Raw genomic sequence first — 14,053 nt, 5'->3', positions numbered from 1 at the left:
TTAATAGTGGAATCTGCAAGGTGCAAGTTTAAAGAGCAATCATCAAAATCACGGAAACCTAACAAATCACACAAAGTCTTTGGAATCGTGGAAACACTAGCACCCAAATCACACAAAGCATAGCATTCATGATCTTTAATTTTAATTTCAATAGTTGGTTCCCACTCATCATAAAGTTTTCTAGGGATAGAAACTTCCAACTCAAGTTTTTCGTCATAAGATTGCATCAAAGCATCAACGATATGTTCGGTAAAAGCTTTATTTTGGCTATAAGCATGAGGAAAATTTAGCACGGATTGCAACAAGGAAATAGAATCTATCAAAGAGCAGATATCATAATTAAATTGCTTGAAATCCAAAATAGTAGGTTCATTAACATCTAGAGTTTTAATCTCTTCAATCCCACTTTTATCAATTTTAGCATCAAGATCTAAAAACTCTGAGTTTTCGGAACACCTTCTAGGTAAAGGTGGATCATATTTAGTCCCATCATTATCAAGATTCATATTGCAAAACAAAGATTTAATAGGGGACACATCAATAACTTTTATATCTTCATCTTTATTTTCATAGTTTTCCGGCTTAGTGGCCATCTTATTAACTAAGGTAGCCTGCTTATCAGTAATTTCAACTATTAACTTCTCAAGACAAGCAATTTGGGATCTCAAACCATCAAATTCTTTAGACATATCATCGAGCTCTTTATTCATATAACTCATAAAGCTTTTTTGTTCCTTAAGCTCATTTCTAAAGAAATTATTATGCTCAAATTGTAAGACCATAAAACTCCTAACGTTGCTTTCGATTTCTTCTAACCTTTTAAGGTGAAGATCACCAAATCGGGGAAGAGCCATCGTAACAAACAAGCAATCCAACAGACGAGCAAACAAGAAGCAAAAAAAAGGCAAATAGAGAAAGAGAGGGAGGATAGAGAGAGAGAGGGCGAATAAAACAGCAAGGGTGAAGTGGGGGAGAGGAAAACGAGAGGCAAATGGCAAATAATGTAATGCGGGAGATAAGGGTTTGTGATGGGTACTTGGTATGTTGACTTTTGCGTAGACCTCCCCGGCAACGGCGCCAGAAATCCTTCTTGCTACCTCTTGAGCACTGCGTTGGTTTTCCCTTGAAGAGGAAAGGGTGATGCAGCAAAGTAGCGTAAGTATTTCCTCAGTTTTTGAGAACCAAGGTATTAATCCAGTAGGAGGCTACACGCGAGTCCCTCGCACCTACACAAAACAAATAAATCCTCGCAACCAACACGATAAGGGGTTGTCAATCCCTACATGGTCACTTATGAGAGTGAGATCTGATAGATATGATAAGATAATATTTTTGGTATTTTTATGATAAAGATGCAAAGTAAAATAAAAGGCAATAAAAATAACTAAGTGTTGGAAGATTAATATGATGGAAGATAGACCCGGGGGCCATAGGTTTCACTAGTGGTTTCTCTCAAGAGCATAAATATTTTACGGTGGGTGAACAAATTACTGTTGCGCAATTGACAAAATTGAGCATAGTTATGAGAATATCTAGGTATGATCATGTATATAGGCATCACATCCGAGACAAGTAGACCGACTCCTGCCTGCATCTACTACTATTACTCCACACACCGACCGCTATCCAGCATGCATCTAGAGTATTAAGTTCATAAGAACAGAGTAACGCTTTAAGCAAGATGACATGATGTAGAGGTATAAATTCATGCAATATGATAAAAAACCCATCTTGTTATCCTCGATGGCAACAATACAATACGTGCCTTGCTGCCCCTACTGTCACTGGGAAAGGACACTGCAAGATTGAACCCAAATATAAGCACTTCTCCCATTGCAAGAAAAATCAATCTAGTAGGCCCAACCAAACTGATAATTCGAAGAGACTTGCAAAGATAACCAATCATACATAAAATAATTCAGAGAAGATTCAAATATTGTCCATAGATAAACTTGATCATAAACCCACAATTCATCGGTCTCAACAAACACACCGCAAAAGAAGATTACATCGAATAGATCTCCACGAGAGATGGGGAGAACATTGTATTGAGATCCAAAAAGAGAGAAGAAGCCATCCAACTAATAACTATGGACCTGAAGGTCTGAGGTAAACTACTCACACTTCATCGGAGAGGCTATGGTGTTGATGTAGAAGCCCTCCGTGATCGATGCCCCTCCGGCGGAGCTCCGGAACAGGCCCCAAGATGGGATCTCGTGGATACAGAAAGTTACGGCGGTGGAATTAGGGTTTTGGCTCCGTCTTTGATCGTTTGGGGGTACGTAGGTATATATAGGAGGAAGGAGTATGTCGGTGGAGCAACAGGGGGCCCACGAGGGTGGAGGGCGCGCCTGGGGGGGTAGGCGCGCCCCTACCTCGTGGCTTCCCTATTGGTGGCTTGACGTAGGGTCCAAGTCTCCTGGATCATGTTGTTCCAAGAATCACGTTCCCGAAGGTTTCATTCCGTTTGGACTCCGTTTGATATTCTTTTTCTGCGAAACTCTGAAATAGGCAAAAAATAGCAATTCTGGGCTGGGCCTCCGGTTAATAGGTTATTCCCAAAAATAATATAAAAGTGAATAATAAAGCCCAATAATGCCCAAAATAGAATATAATATAGCATGGAGCAATCAAAATTATAGATACGTTGGAGACGTATCAGTGGGGCAGTTTGGTTTGAAGCCGGTTGAATGCGGCGAGGAGGCGTGTTCAGCCTGGCGTGCAGCGTGTGGGGCTCTCTTGGCCGGCGCGCCGGTTCAATGGCTTCCCCAGTGAGAGGTCGTGTCCACTCTGGCACCGTGTGAGAGCAATAACTCCCTCTGGTCCTTTTGTTTAGGTATAAGAAAATCTCATTTTGCATTCACATTTGACAAGTAAAATTCATGGACAAACTTTGACCCAAAATATGATGGGGACTAGTAAACCAGGACAGAGGTAGTAGTGATGAATTCCGTTTTCGCTCCATACCATTCATTTAAAAAAATTGTATAACGCGCCATTGAAAATTGGAGCTCTTACCCCGCTAAAAAAAATGATTTTTAAACATGGCAACTCGATCAGTGGCGATTGGCGAGCCACTGCCTCCAGGTCATTTACTTGTGGTCCCCAACCATCAACTCATATGAATCAAATTATCACGCGAGCTCAAAAAAATAATGTTATCACGCGAGCTCAAAAAATAATATTATCACGCGAGCTGACTATTCCTACAAAGGTGCACTCCAGCACATACCCGGTACCCGCGCATGGGGCAATCGTGCACCTATGTGTTTATTTGTTTACCGTGCCTTACGTAACTCTCATGTGTGTGAGACAGCGAGAGACTAATTGTGTGCATGCACCTCTTCTCTACATATATGTAATCCAACGTTTGTCTGGTACCCAAAAAATAATACAACAATAACTAGCCATGTGCCAATGTGTTGCAACACATCCAAAGTAGAGTAATACATATTCACCAATTTGTTAGAAAAATATCTAGTCTTCATATACTTATATCACTAAAAATATCTTATGTTTCACTCAAAATATATTCCTTTGGATATTTTCATGAGATAAGGGAGGAATGTGGTTGGTTTCAAGATTCAATAAGTGGGATATTTATGCAAAAAGCCCATGCGCGCGTATGTGTGTGAGAGGGAGAGAGGAGGGGGATAGAGTGCGTGTGTGACAAAGACACAAAGAGTGTGTGTGCGAGAGGTGTCACCATAAAATGAGGCGATAGTGTGTGTGTGCACGATTGAGAGGGCGTGTCTCAAGAAGGGACACAAAATCTACATGGATACAAGGAGCACGAGAGAGACATATACGAGAGAGTGGAAGGGAGAGTGTACGGTAGATGAATAAACCTATCTAGAGGCTGGTCGATCAAAGTTTGTGAGAGAGATACAAGTCGGGGTGCGAAAGCGAGAGTTTTGTGTGTGAGAGAGAGAGTCGGTAGTTGGTAGGGGGATCGAAAGCGGGAGTTGTGTGTGTGTGAGTGAGAGAGAGGGGGGAGAGAGAGTTTGTCTGATCGGTGAACAAATGAGTAATGTCAGTTTTGGAACAAAGATGAGACAGAAAGGAGACTCCCAACAAATGGTGTGTGTGTGTGTGTGAGAGAGAGAGAGAGTAATTTTAGTGGTAGGAGTCATATCTAGAAAGATTTAGGGTGCGTGAGGGAACCCTAGAGAGATGATACGTAAGTTACACATATGTCTCCTTATGGTAGCACGTATGCGATAATACGTGACACTGCATACGGTTGTTGGGTTGTGTGCTCCACTTAGTCTTCCCGTGCTCTACATGGGTGAATTGTAAAATCCCCAATCCATTAGACAGCTTCTAGCTATAAATAACCACAAGAATGGCTGGTGGCGGTGACTCACTAGTGATCCAGTTGATAGCTAGTTAACCACACATACGGCACACCCCAATGGCTAACGACGGGATGGAGTTGTGCGACAGCGGAATCGAGGCTGAAGGCACGATGGTCGGCTTGGTGGTCGACGGCCATGTCGCCGCCTCTCCCGACGACGTCCAGAGGAAGCAGGAAACGGGGTACGAGCAAGCCGCCAGGTTAGCCAGCGTCATCCTAAAAGTGGATAGGGATCGCCGATGGGCGATACTACTAGCTCAGCGTAGAGTGCGGTGGGGGAGGAACCGCGACGATGCAAGGACAACTGCGGCAGTGGCGGCCGCCGCATGAAGCGCATGCTTATGTCCCAGATGGAGGAGGGCGCAATGCCGGACATTGCCGGGGCATGCCTGGGTGCCGTCACGGCAGCCCTGGCGAGAGCCAACGTTGTCTTACCGGACGTCGCCGGGGCAGACCCGGCGGTCGCAGTAGCCCTGGTGAGCGCTGCACCCGAGGCAGTACCGCGATTCCCATTGTCCAGTCTGCCCCAGCCTCGATCGATCAAGGTGTGTAGGTCATCAACTTGGCAGCCTCCACTCTCACTGAGCCCATGATCAACACGCTGATGGACGATGGTTGTTGTGCGTGCTGGGTCAGCGTTAGGTGCATAGTATAGCTCTTTTGTGCGCGCACAGTTCATTTTTTTGACTGGGAACTGTAGGGAAAAACCCTCATAGCATATCAAAACTTTATTAAAAGAGAAATCAAGTACAAGTACAAAGGGGGATTACAAGAGGTAATCAAGCTATTCTAAGGGAAGGAGGTGCAGAAACAAGTTAAAAATTACAGGCCTCAAGGTGGCAGAAATGAGATCCATCTAAGGAGATCATCCTTATAGGCAGATTTCACCCTATACTGCATTAATGTAATGTCATGGATGAATGCACTTCTCCATTTATTGAAGCCAGCTCTAGTATAGCTCTTTTGTGCGCGCACAGTTCATTTTTTTGACTGGGAACTGTAGGGAAAAAACCCTCATAGCATATCAAAACTTTATTAAAAGAGAAATCAAAGTACAAGTACAAAGGGGGATTACAAGATAATCAAGCTATTCTAAGGGAAGGAGGTGCAGAAAACGTAAAAATTACAAGCCTCAAGGGTGGCAGAAATGAGATCCATCTTAAGGAGATCATCCTTATAGGCAGATTTCACCCTATACTGCATTAATGTAATGTCATGGAATGAATGCTTCTCCATTATTGGAAGCCCAGCTCTTCATGCTGAAGACCTTAGCATTTCCTGACAATCCAGATATTCCAGCATGCTATAAAGACCACTTCAGTGAAGAAGGGTTTCCTGAAGCTCCTGCTAGCATTGATAACCAACTCAGCCATAGAGTCACCAGATGACCAATCAATTTGCAAGTAGTTCCAAACTCTGACACTAAAATTGCAAGTAAAGAACAGATGATCTCTTGTTTCCTTAGTCTGCAAAGGGCAAAGAACATAATTTACTCCATCCTCCAAATGCCAATGTCTCCTTTCCACCATGTCCTTGGTGTATTAGTCTATCCATAATAAGCATCCAAGCAAAAACTTTTATTTTCATTGTACATGAGGACTTCCAGATCCAAGCTGTCAAATGGTTGAAGGACTCTGATGCACAAAAGTATGGGAGTAAAACAACTTTGGTGATATCCCTTGGCAGTGCCACTCCAAAACCAAATATCCTTGGACCCAGTTACTCTATTATGGCCTCCAACAATGATTGAAGAGTGACCAGGTCATCAAAAGCCTGACTGGACAAAGGAAGGTGGAAGTGCTGAAACATGTCCCGAGAGTCCAAAAACTCTTTAACAGTGATCCAGGGGTCCCTAACATAAGAAAAGAGCCAAGAGAATCTGAATTGGGAGACTAGAAACCTGTCCATCAAGTTGCCATTTGTCTGACCACATGAGGGCAGTGTCCCCTTCATTTACCTGAACCCAAGCACACTCCCTAAAGTGTTGCATGACCTTGCATATATCCTTCCACCAGAAAGAGCCACAATCAGTAGTTCCTTGGGGTACTCTGCCATGATAGTAGGAGTCCCAAATTAAAGACACCCATGGTAGATCCTTTTTATTAAGGAAGTTATTTGCATGTTTGAGCAGTAGTGCCACATTTTGAACACCTAGATTAAGAATACCAAGGCCTCCCTTGTTTTTTGGTCTGCAAATAAGGTCCCAAGCTACAAGTGAGGGGGCAGGCTCACCCCTATTCTTCCTCCAGAGATATTGTCTCTAAATTCTCTCCAATTGCTTTAGAATTCCAGCAAGAACAGCCAAACTACAAAGGAAGAAAATGGGCATAGAAGACAAGGCGGAGTTCAGAAACTGCAATCTTTCCCCCTGATTTAAAAAAGAGGAGCTAGCTATCATTCTCCTCTCCATGCAGTCCACCAAAGGCATAAAATCCACCATTTTGGGCCTTGTAGTTCCTACTCGCAAGCCAAGGTAGGTAAATGGCATTTTCCCAATCTGGCATCCAAAAGAAGCAGCTAATTCTGTCATGACAGCAGTGTCCACATTGATGGGAATAATAAAAGATTTGTGGTAATTCACATCAAGACCAGTGGACACAGAGAAAACCTTAAGCATGTCTTTCAGAGCTATAAGTTGGTCCTTGTCAGCAGGCAATATAATCAAAGTGTCATCAGCATACTAAATCACTGGGTAATCCTGGTCATGACAAGGTATAGGAAGATGAAGAATGCTCCTTCTGAACATGTCATTGATTACAGTCTGCAGGAGGTCAACAGCTAGGACAAAAAGGAGGGGGGAGACTGGATCACCCTGTCTGACACCCTTTTTACATATGAATTTCCTACCAGGAACTCCATTAAGCAGAACGGATGAGGTACTTGTGGACAAAAGCTGCTTCATCCAAAGAATCCACTTCTCATTGAAGCCCTTATATCTCAATATTTGTACAATTGCCTCATGCTCAAGGGAATAAAAAGCCTTCTCAAAATCCAATTTAAGAATCACAATTGGTCTCTTGGACTGGTGGAACTGGTGTAAATACTCAAAAGTCCACCCAATACAGTCCTGAATTGTTCTGCTTTTTTATGAAACCATACTGGTTCTTGTGAACACACTGCATAATCACCTCTTGAAACCTATTGGTTGCCATCTTGGATAGGAACTTAAGACCCATTCCTGTTAAAGAGATAGGTCTAAAATCACCTACCTCTTTAGGTGAAGGCTTCTTAGGCACCAGAGTGATATATGAATCATTGATATTTTCCAGATGAGCAGTACCATCAAAGAAATCCTGGGCCAGTTCATAAAAATCTTGAGAAATAATGTGCCAGCACCTTTTGAAGAAGAGACCGTTAAAACCATCTGGGCCTAGAGCTTTATCAACTGGCATATGCTTGACAATCTTGTCCATTTCTTCCTTCTCAAAAGGCTTAGTGAGAATATCTAAACCCTCCATTGGTTCAATGAGAGAAGAAAGATCAAAACCCATGTTAATTCCCCTGGAAGAACCCATTCTGCTTTAAAACAATTCCATATAATGCTCTCCATTTGCGAGTGATCAGTCACCACAGAACCATCAGGTAATTTTAAGCTAGCAATAGAGTTTCTTCTATGTCTCTCAGTAGCCATAGCATGAAAGAACTTGGTGTTTTCACCACCCACTTTTATATATCTGACAGTACATCTTTTATTCCAATAAAGATATTGAAGGTGGAGCAATTTCTCCACATGATTTTGACCACTTTCCTGAAATTGGATTCATGTCTGTAAAGTGGTATAAATTCCTCAAGCTCATCCAAAAGTAGAATAACCATATTGCATTTACAGACAAGAGTTTTTAGTTTGGAAATGTTCTTCTGCCATCTCTTGAGACTCGTTCTCAGGGACTTAAAATTGTCAGCTATTTGAGCAGTAATGTGCCCCTTTCTGGATTGTTTTTGCCATGTAGAGTCAACACAATCCATAAAACCCTCTAGCTCCAGCCAATAATTCTCAAACCTAAAAAGATTAGACTTGGGGATAGAAGTTTTGATTGTAACCACACAAGGCACATGGTCAGATGCAGTTTTAGCAAGAGGTAGCACCTCAGTCATGGGATAGTCAGATATCCAATCAACAGAAGTGAAGAACCAATCTAGCTGCTCAAGCAGTGGAATATCCTGCATATTGGACCAAGTGTAAGATCTGCCTTTGATTGGCAATTCCAAAAGACCTAAGTGCCCAATAATCCCATTAAAGATGAACATGTCATCTGTCAAAACTCTTAGGGCAAAATCTTTTAATTGTTCTAGAATCGAACGAAGCACATTTAGTTTCCTGCAGACAAGCAATAGCACAGTGACTTTCATCAATCTTTTGTCTTACAGCTCTTTGCCTAGTCTCAGAGTTTAAACCCCTGACATTCCAACATAGGACATTCCAGCTTCTACATTGAGAATTCATAAATAAAGATCATAAACAAGTCCCCTAACCATATGACACACAATGTCATATGTCCAAAAGCCACCAAAAGGTCTGAACCAACATTATTACATTGCCAAAGTTCAGAAAATGAAAACATGCAGGAAGCAAATTTATGGGCTTGCAAAACGCGGCACTTGAGGAGCACACTATTCATTGGAGGGATGATTTGTAGTTGCAGCAGGGTCCACCATAAGTGCATCCTCAGTGAGCAGAGTTGCATCAATCTCCAGCTCCTTGCCAATAGCTTGGAGGTGACTTATGGGAGTAGGAGGAGGAACATCTTCATATGCAGGGTCATCAGGCATCTCTGCGGAAAGGTGCTTGGCCTTGGGCTTCTTCTTCTTGGGATGTAGAACCATCTCATGGAAAGTGGGCTTAAACCCATCACGCTGGGCCGAACTTCTGGTACATCTTCGAACAGAGGTTTCAACGAGCGGTGTGGGCGCCAAAGTTTTGCGAGGCCTCCTTGTTTTTGCATGCGTAGGGGGTGAAGGGACAAGGTCGGGCTCAGTCCTCTCAGCATCATCCACAAATAAAGCTCTAGCCACTGGTCGAACAGGTTCAGGCTCTTTCCACGTCAACAGAGGAAGATCGGCATGCTGAAAAGCAAAGTCCCAGTTTCTCTTTGACAAAGTGACTGGTGACATAGGTTTAGGCAGCAAAGGTTTTGGCACCTCAAACACCACTGGTGCATTCAACAATTTTTCAAAAGATCGCTTCCAGATCATTTCAGGGGGCAGAGGGGGACCAAAGGGGACCTTAATCTCAGGTTGATCTAGAGGTTGAACCTCAATGACAGGCGTATGATAAACCACAATTGCCCAATTACTAGCATCCTCCAGGTCCGGTGCAATCTCCCTCAGCTCATTTTGGTTCACAGATTCAGCCCCATTAATCAGAATAGGTGCTGGGGACACCTAGCTGCACATCAGAGCTTGGTTGAACAGAACTTGGTTGAGCAGAGGCATTCAACACCATGGATTCCTGATCCTCAACAGCTGGTTCCGCAACAGGCTCATCCCAGTTGCCCCAATTGTCCTCATGCACCTCATTATGCACAGGTTCAGGCGGAGGTGGCGGCACATTGTTCCACCCCAGAGCTGGGAATGGAGGTAAAATGAAAGGTGGCATCTCCGGGAAGGGCACACCAGGCAGAGGATGAGGATTGCCATTGATGGGCATCCATTCCTCATCTTGGGGCATCTGCTCAGCAAAATTGGCCCCAAGAATGTACACAAGCGCCGTCCAAGACACCGTGGCACCACCCCAGGCTGCAAAATCCATGAACACAACATCTCTAGGCACTAGAATATCTTTTGGAAAACATGCAAAGACTAGAGTGCGCACAAGATACGGATCTCGACTAATCCAGTGATGAAATTTCTCAAAGGTGTTGATTGCTGCCCGAATACCTTCCTCATTACGAAGATCAAGTGGAATCCCCAAAAACATTAGCGATATATATAGGGAAAATCCATCCTACCATATGGGGGTAGTTACCCCACATGTCTCATATACTACCATGTGGTAGTATATACTCTACTTTATCATTTTAAGTATGTTCATATACTATATATAAGATACTCCAAAGTGAGTTACATGAAAAAAATTGCAAGTTGGCTCATGATTTTTATTATATTTGTGAAATACGTACATATTTATATGTAAAATGATCATATTCAAAATATGATACATACTACAAAAAATAGTATATATACTACATACTAAGCGTCCATACTCTCCTATTTGATAGATACTACCATACAACATATACAAAACTCAAGTGATGATAACTATCACCGATGTTAGATAAAATTTGTCGTGTGTATATATGTATATATATAGTAGCAATATTTTGATCTCAGGATCAGAATAACTATTTGGATCACGACGCGTGTTATATAGAGGCGATCGGCTGTTCCCGAACTCCACTAGCGCCAAAAAAAAGAAACCACCCGCCCCTCGTCATCGTCCTTCCCTCCTCCCCTCCCCCACGAGCAATTCCCACCACCCATCCTGAGCGCCGCCAGCCTCCCACTCCCCGGCGAGCTGCCCCATCCCGAGCGCCGCCAGCCTCCCACTCCCCGGCGAGCTACCCCATCCCTAGCGCCGCCAGCCTCCCCCAACCTCCGGTGCCTCCCGGATCCGCCACCTCCACGCGGTGGCAGCTCCTCCACCAGATCACGCCACATGTAGCCATACCCACAGTCCCGCCGGCGCCAGCGGCCCAACCCAGGTGGCGCTTCGACGGACCTCCTCCCGGCGAGGCCCGACGCCAACACCGGGGATCTCCAGGAGCGGTCGTCCCCTGCTACGGATCGCGCCGCCGCCGTCCCTAGCGCTTCTATACAACCTTCGCCGACCGCCGCCACCAATCTTCTGATGCGCCGCCCCGGCAGATCCGACGCGTCTCCTTGACCTCCCAGGCGATGCCACCGGCAAATCTAGGTTGGGGCCATCCATCTCCTCTCGCCCCCCGGCAAGGCTCCCCCATCACCATGCAGCCAAACTACCGCATCAAACTGGCCATTCAACAACGCCGTCTTGGGACGTTCAATGACGTGGCCCCATGGCGTTTGCTGTCGCAGCGCCTGGATCACATTGTCACCATGCTTCACGAGGCCGAGATATTTCCATTCTTCATTCATCGACATCAGATTGAACTGAGAAGTCAGGTGCTTCTCCTTTCACTCCCATCCACTTTGCTGCATGAAATGGTTCCTCGGTCCCTCATCCGCATTTGTATTTGAACTACAGCGCAGACGCAATTTGAGCTTCCCTCTCTCTCTGATACGGGTTCGCAAGTGTCATGTTCGGCTGTTCGCCGCAGCAGCCCGGAGGTGCTCCTGCAGCCGACCAAGAACAGGGCTGGGACAAGGATATTTTTGTTCTCAAACACGTCGCTGCGTATGTGTGTATATGAACATTTTACTCCATGTTGTTCTTTACATGTTGTCATCTCCTATAGAGTTTATGATGCATAATGACTATTGGATGGATTATTTGTTCATGTGAATGAATGCATTTTGTCTCTCAAACAAGAATTATGTGTTGGTTTTCAGTGCCATAACAAACTTATTCTTTGGGGATCTTTGTATGTAAAGTGTCTCATTCAAGAAGGTATGTGTTGCAAAAAAATATTTCTCTTGTTATACATAAACATGCACTTTGTATAATCTGGTCCACGAAAATAAATCATTGTGAGAAAAGAAGTGCACCGATTGAGCCCCTTCCCAACAGTCTATGTTACTTTCTACATTCTTGCTACTGAAAGTAGAGGAGAATGACTGCTCGGATTTTCTCTGAACTTCCTTGTTCTTCACTATGGCGATACATGCTCAGCTCTCCCTCTCTGAACTCCTGCAAAACAAGTATGTGTGAGCTAGCTAGAAGATGAATTCAGTCAAGAAAAAGAGTGTTGCATGTTCGCTAACTGTAGTTGTTATTTGAAGCTGCACATTTCTAGCGAAGCATGATTGTGTTTATGTTTAGATGCTCCTTGCCTTTAATTTTGATCTTTAGTTTTCTAAACTGAATTGGACTGCTTGTGTCATCTTCTTCCTAATTTTCCCATGTGAAAATTGTATGAAAATGAAGGAATGGTCTGGGTGGACGAGCTAGCCCGAGGCGTGGTCTTGCTCGCCGGCGTTGGGCGCAGTTCGGCTAGAAAGAAGAAGGAGCTCCATCCAGCCTATGAAGTTCAACCGGTGAGCATGTGCAGTCCGACGGCGCGTGTGTGCTTGTGTCCGGTTCACGGGCGTACCGTGTGTGGTGCTTGCATGCACACGGAAGCCACATGTGGTGTGAGGAGAAGCCAAGCTAAAAAGAAGAACACACTACGCAAGACAGGCACAGAGAGGTTCAGGGCTTCAGGCAATGTGATGGCGCAACCGCTGCAGTATCAACTACAACAGCTCGGCGCTCCTGGTGCTCCTCTCCCTTTGCTACTTTGCATGCTGTGATGCCACCGCCTCCTCACTGTACGAAAAGGTTTGAGTGGGAAAAAATTGCAGCTCATGAATGAACCTGGAGAAGTTCTAATGCGATGGTGCTATTCTTTGCAGTTATTTGTTTCTCGTGAATGCATTTGGTTGGGGCTGATGGATCTCTATCTTCATATATTATTTGCTTTATTTTGGTCTGACTTGCACCCAACTCTCTCTTCTTTTTTTAATCGACTCACTTATGGACGTACTGAGTAATTCATGCGACTTTGCTGCATCTTGTTTCGGTGTGCAGCCCAACACTGATTCTTCAGTCTGATTTCAATGTCAGCTGAATCCATTTATTAAGTTACAACCTTCAAAAAATGTGTTTGGCATTTTGGTCGTACGCGCCGCCGCTGCTAATGCTGAAGAGCTAAACTCCGCTATCGCTAGACTAATGCTGAAGAGCTAAACACCACACAAGATGCTCCTGTTCACACCACGACTCAATCAAGATGAGTGTGTGCGTGTGCCTACGATCTGCAACAAATGCCTGATGCGAGCGATGACTTTAATTGTGCCCACATATGGAGCACTCACGGGCGGTGGATTGAGATTCCGTAATGCTGTTGGAGAGGTAATCTGGAGTTAACTGAAGTCCAACTATTACGCTGGACAAGGTTCATCTACTTCATGGTTGGTAAAATTCGACCCTCCCCAGCGCGCCTGTCATTTTTAATATCACGAAAATGAGTGCATATAGTCCACGAGAAAATCATATACAAAAAACCAGAAAATATAGCAACAAAAAGAAGAAAGAAAAACCTTGAAGTTCAACTAGAAGAGCCAAATAAGTTCATGACGCCCTTCGGCGGAGCATGAGTCTTAGGTGTGTGCGTCTTGAGTGTGTGCTATTCGTGTGGGTGCCCCCATGTGTGTATGCGGCACATATATGTTCTCCGATTAGGTCTATCATAGGGTTTTTTCATCTCTAAAAAAATACGTGTTATAAAATAGTTAACGAAATGTTAACCAAAAAACGAAACTAATGCAAATGGCCTAAAGAATAAGCCCACCCCATTCGGAAGTTCAGTGATAAAAAACCTAGAAGTTCAAATTAAAATAATGGAGAAGTTCAAAGTTTTTAAAATTTTAATTTTTTTCTTGTTACTAAAGAATAAAACGAAGACGTTCAAATTAAAATAAAGGAACAACTAAAAAGTTTAAAAATAGTTTTTCCCCGTTTTAAAAAAACTAGAAGCTCAAACTAAAAGAACCAGGAAGTTAAGTTAAAATGACAAAATG

General features: G+C 43.8%; 1 long non-coding RNA gene across 1 annotated transcript; it reads left to right on the top strand.

Moving 5' to 3' along the window:
* Window positions 1–10,767: 10,767 nt before the first annotated feature.
* On the top strand, window positions 10,768–12,984 carry LOC125541452. Its single transcript, XR_007297536.1, has 2 exons — window positions 10,768–12,193; window positions 12,420–12,984. It is a non-coding gene; the product is annotated as an uncharacterized LOC125541452 (long non-coding RNA).
* The last annotated feature ends 1,069 nt before the right edge of the window (window positions 12,985–14,053 follow it).

Source organism: Triticum urartu, chromosome 2, assembly GCF_003073215.2.
Source record: "Triticum urartu cultivar G1812 chromosome 2, Tu2.1, whole genome shotgun sequence".
In the NCBI taxonomy this organism is placed as follows: Eukaryota; Viridiplantae; Streptophyta; class Magnoliopsida; order Poales; family Poaceae; genus Triticum; species Triticum urartu.
The sequence above is the reverse complement of the archived record's forward strand: the minus strand, read 5'-3'. Positions and strand labels throughout refer to the sequence as shown.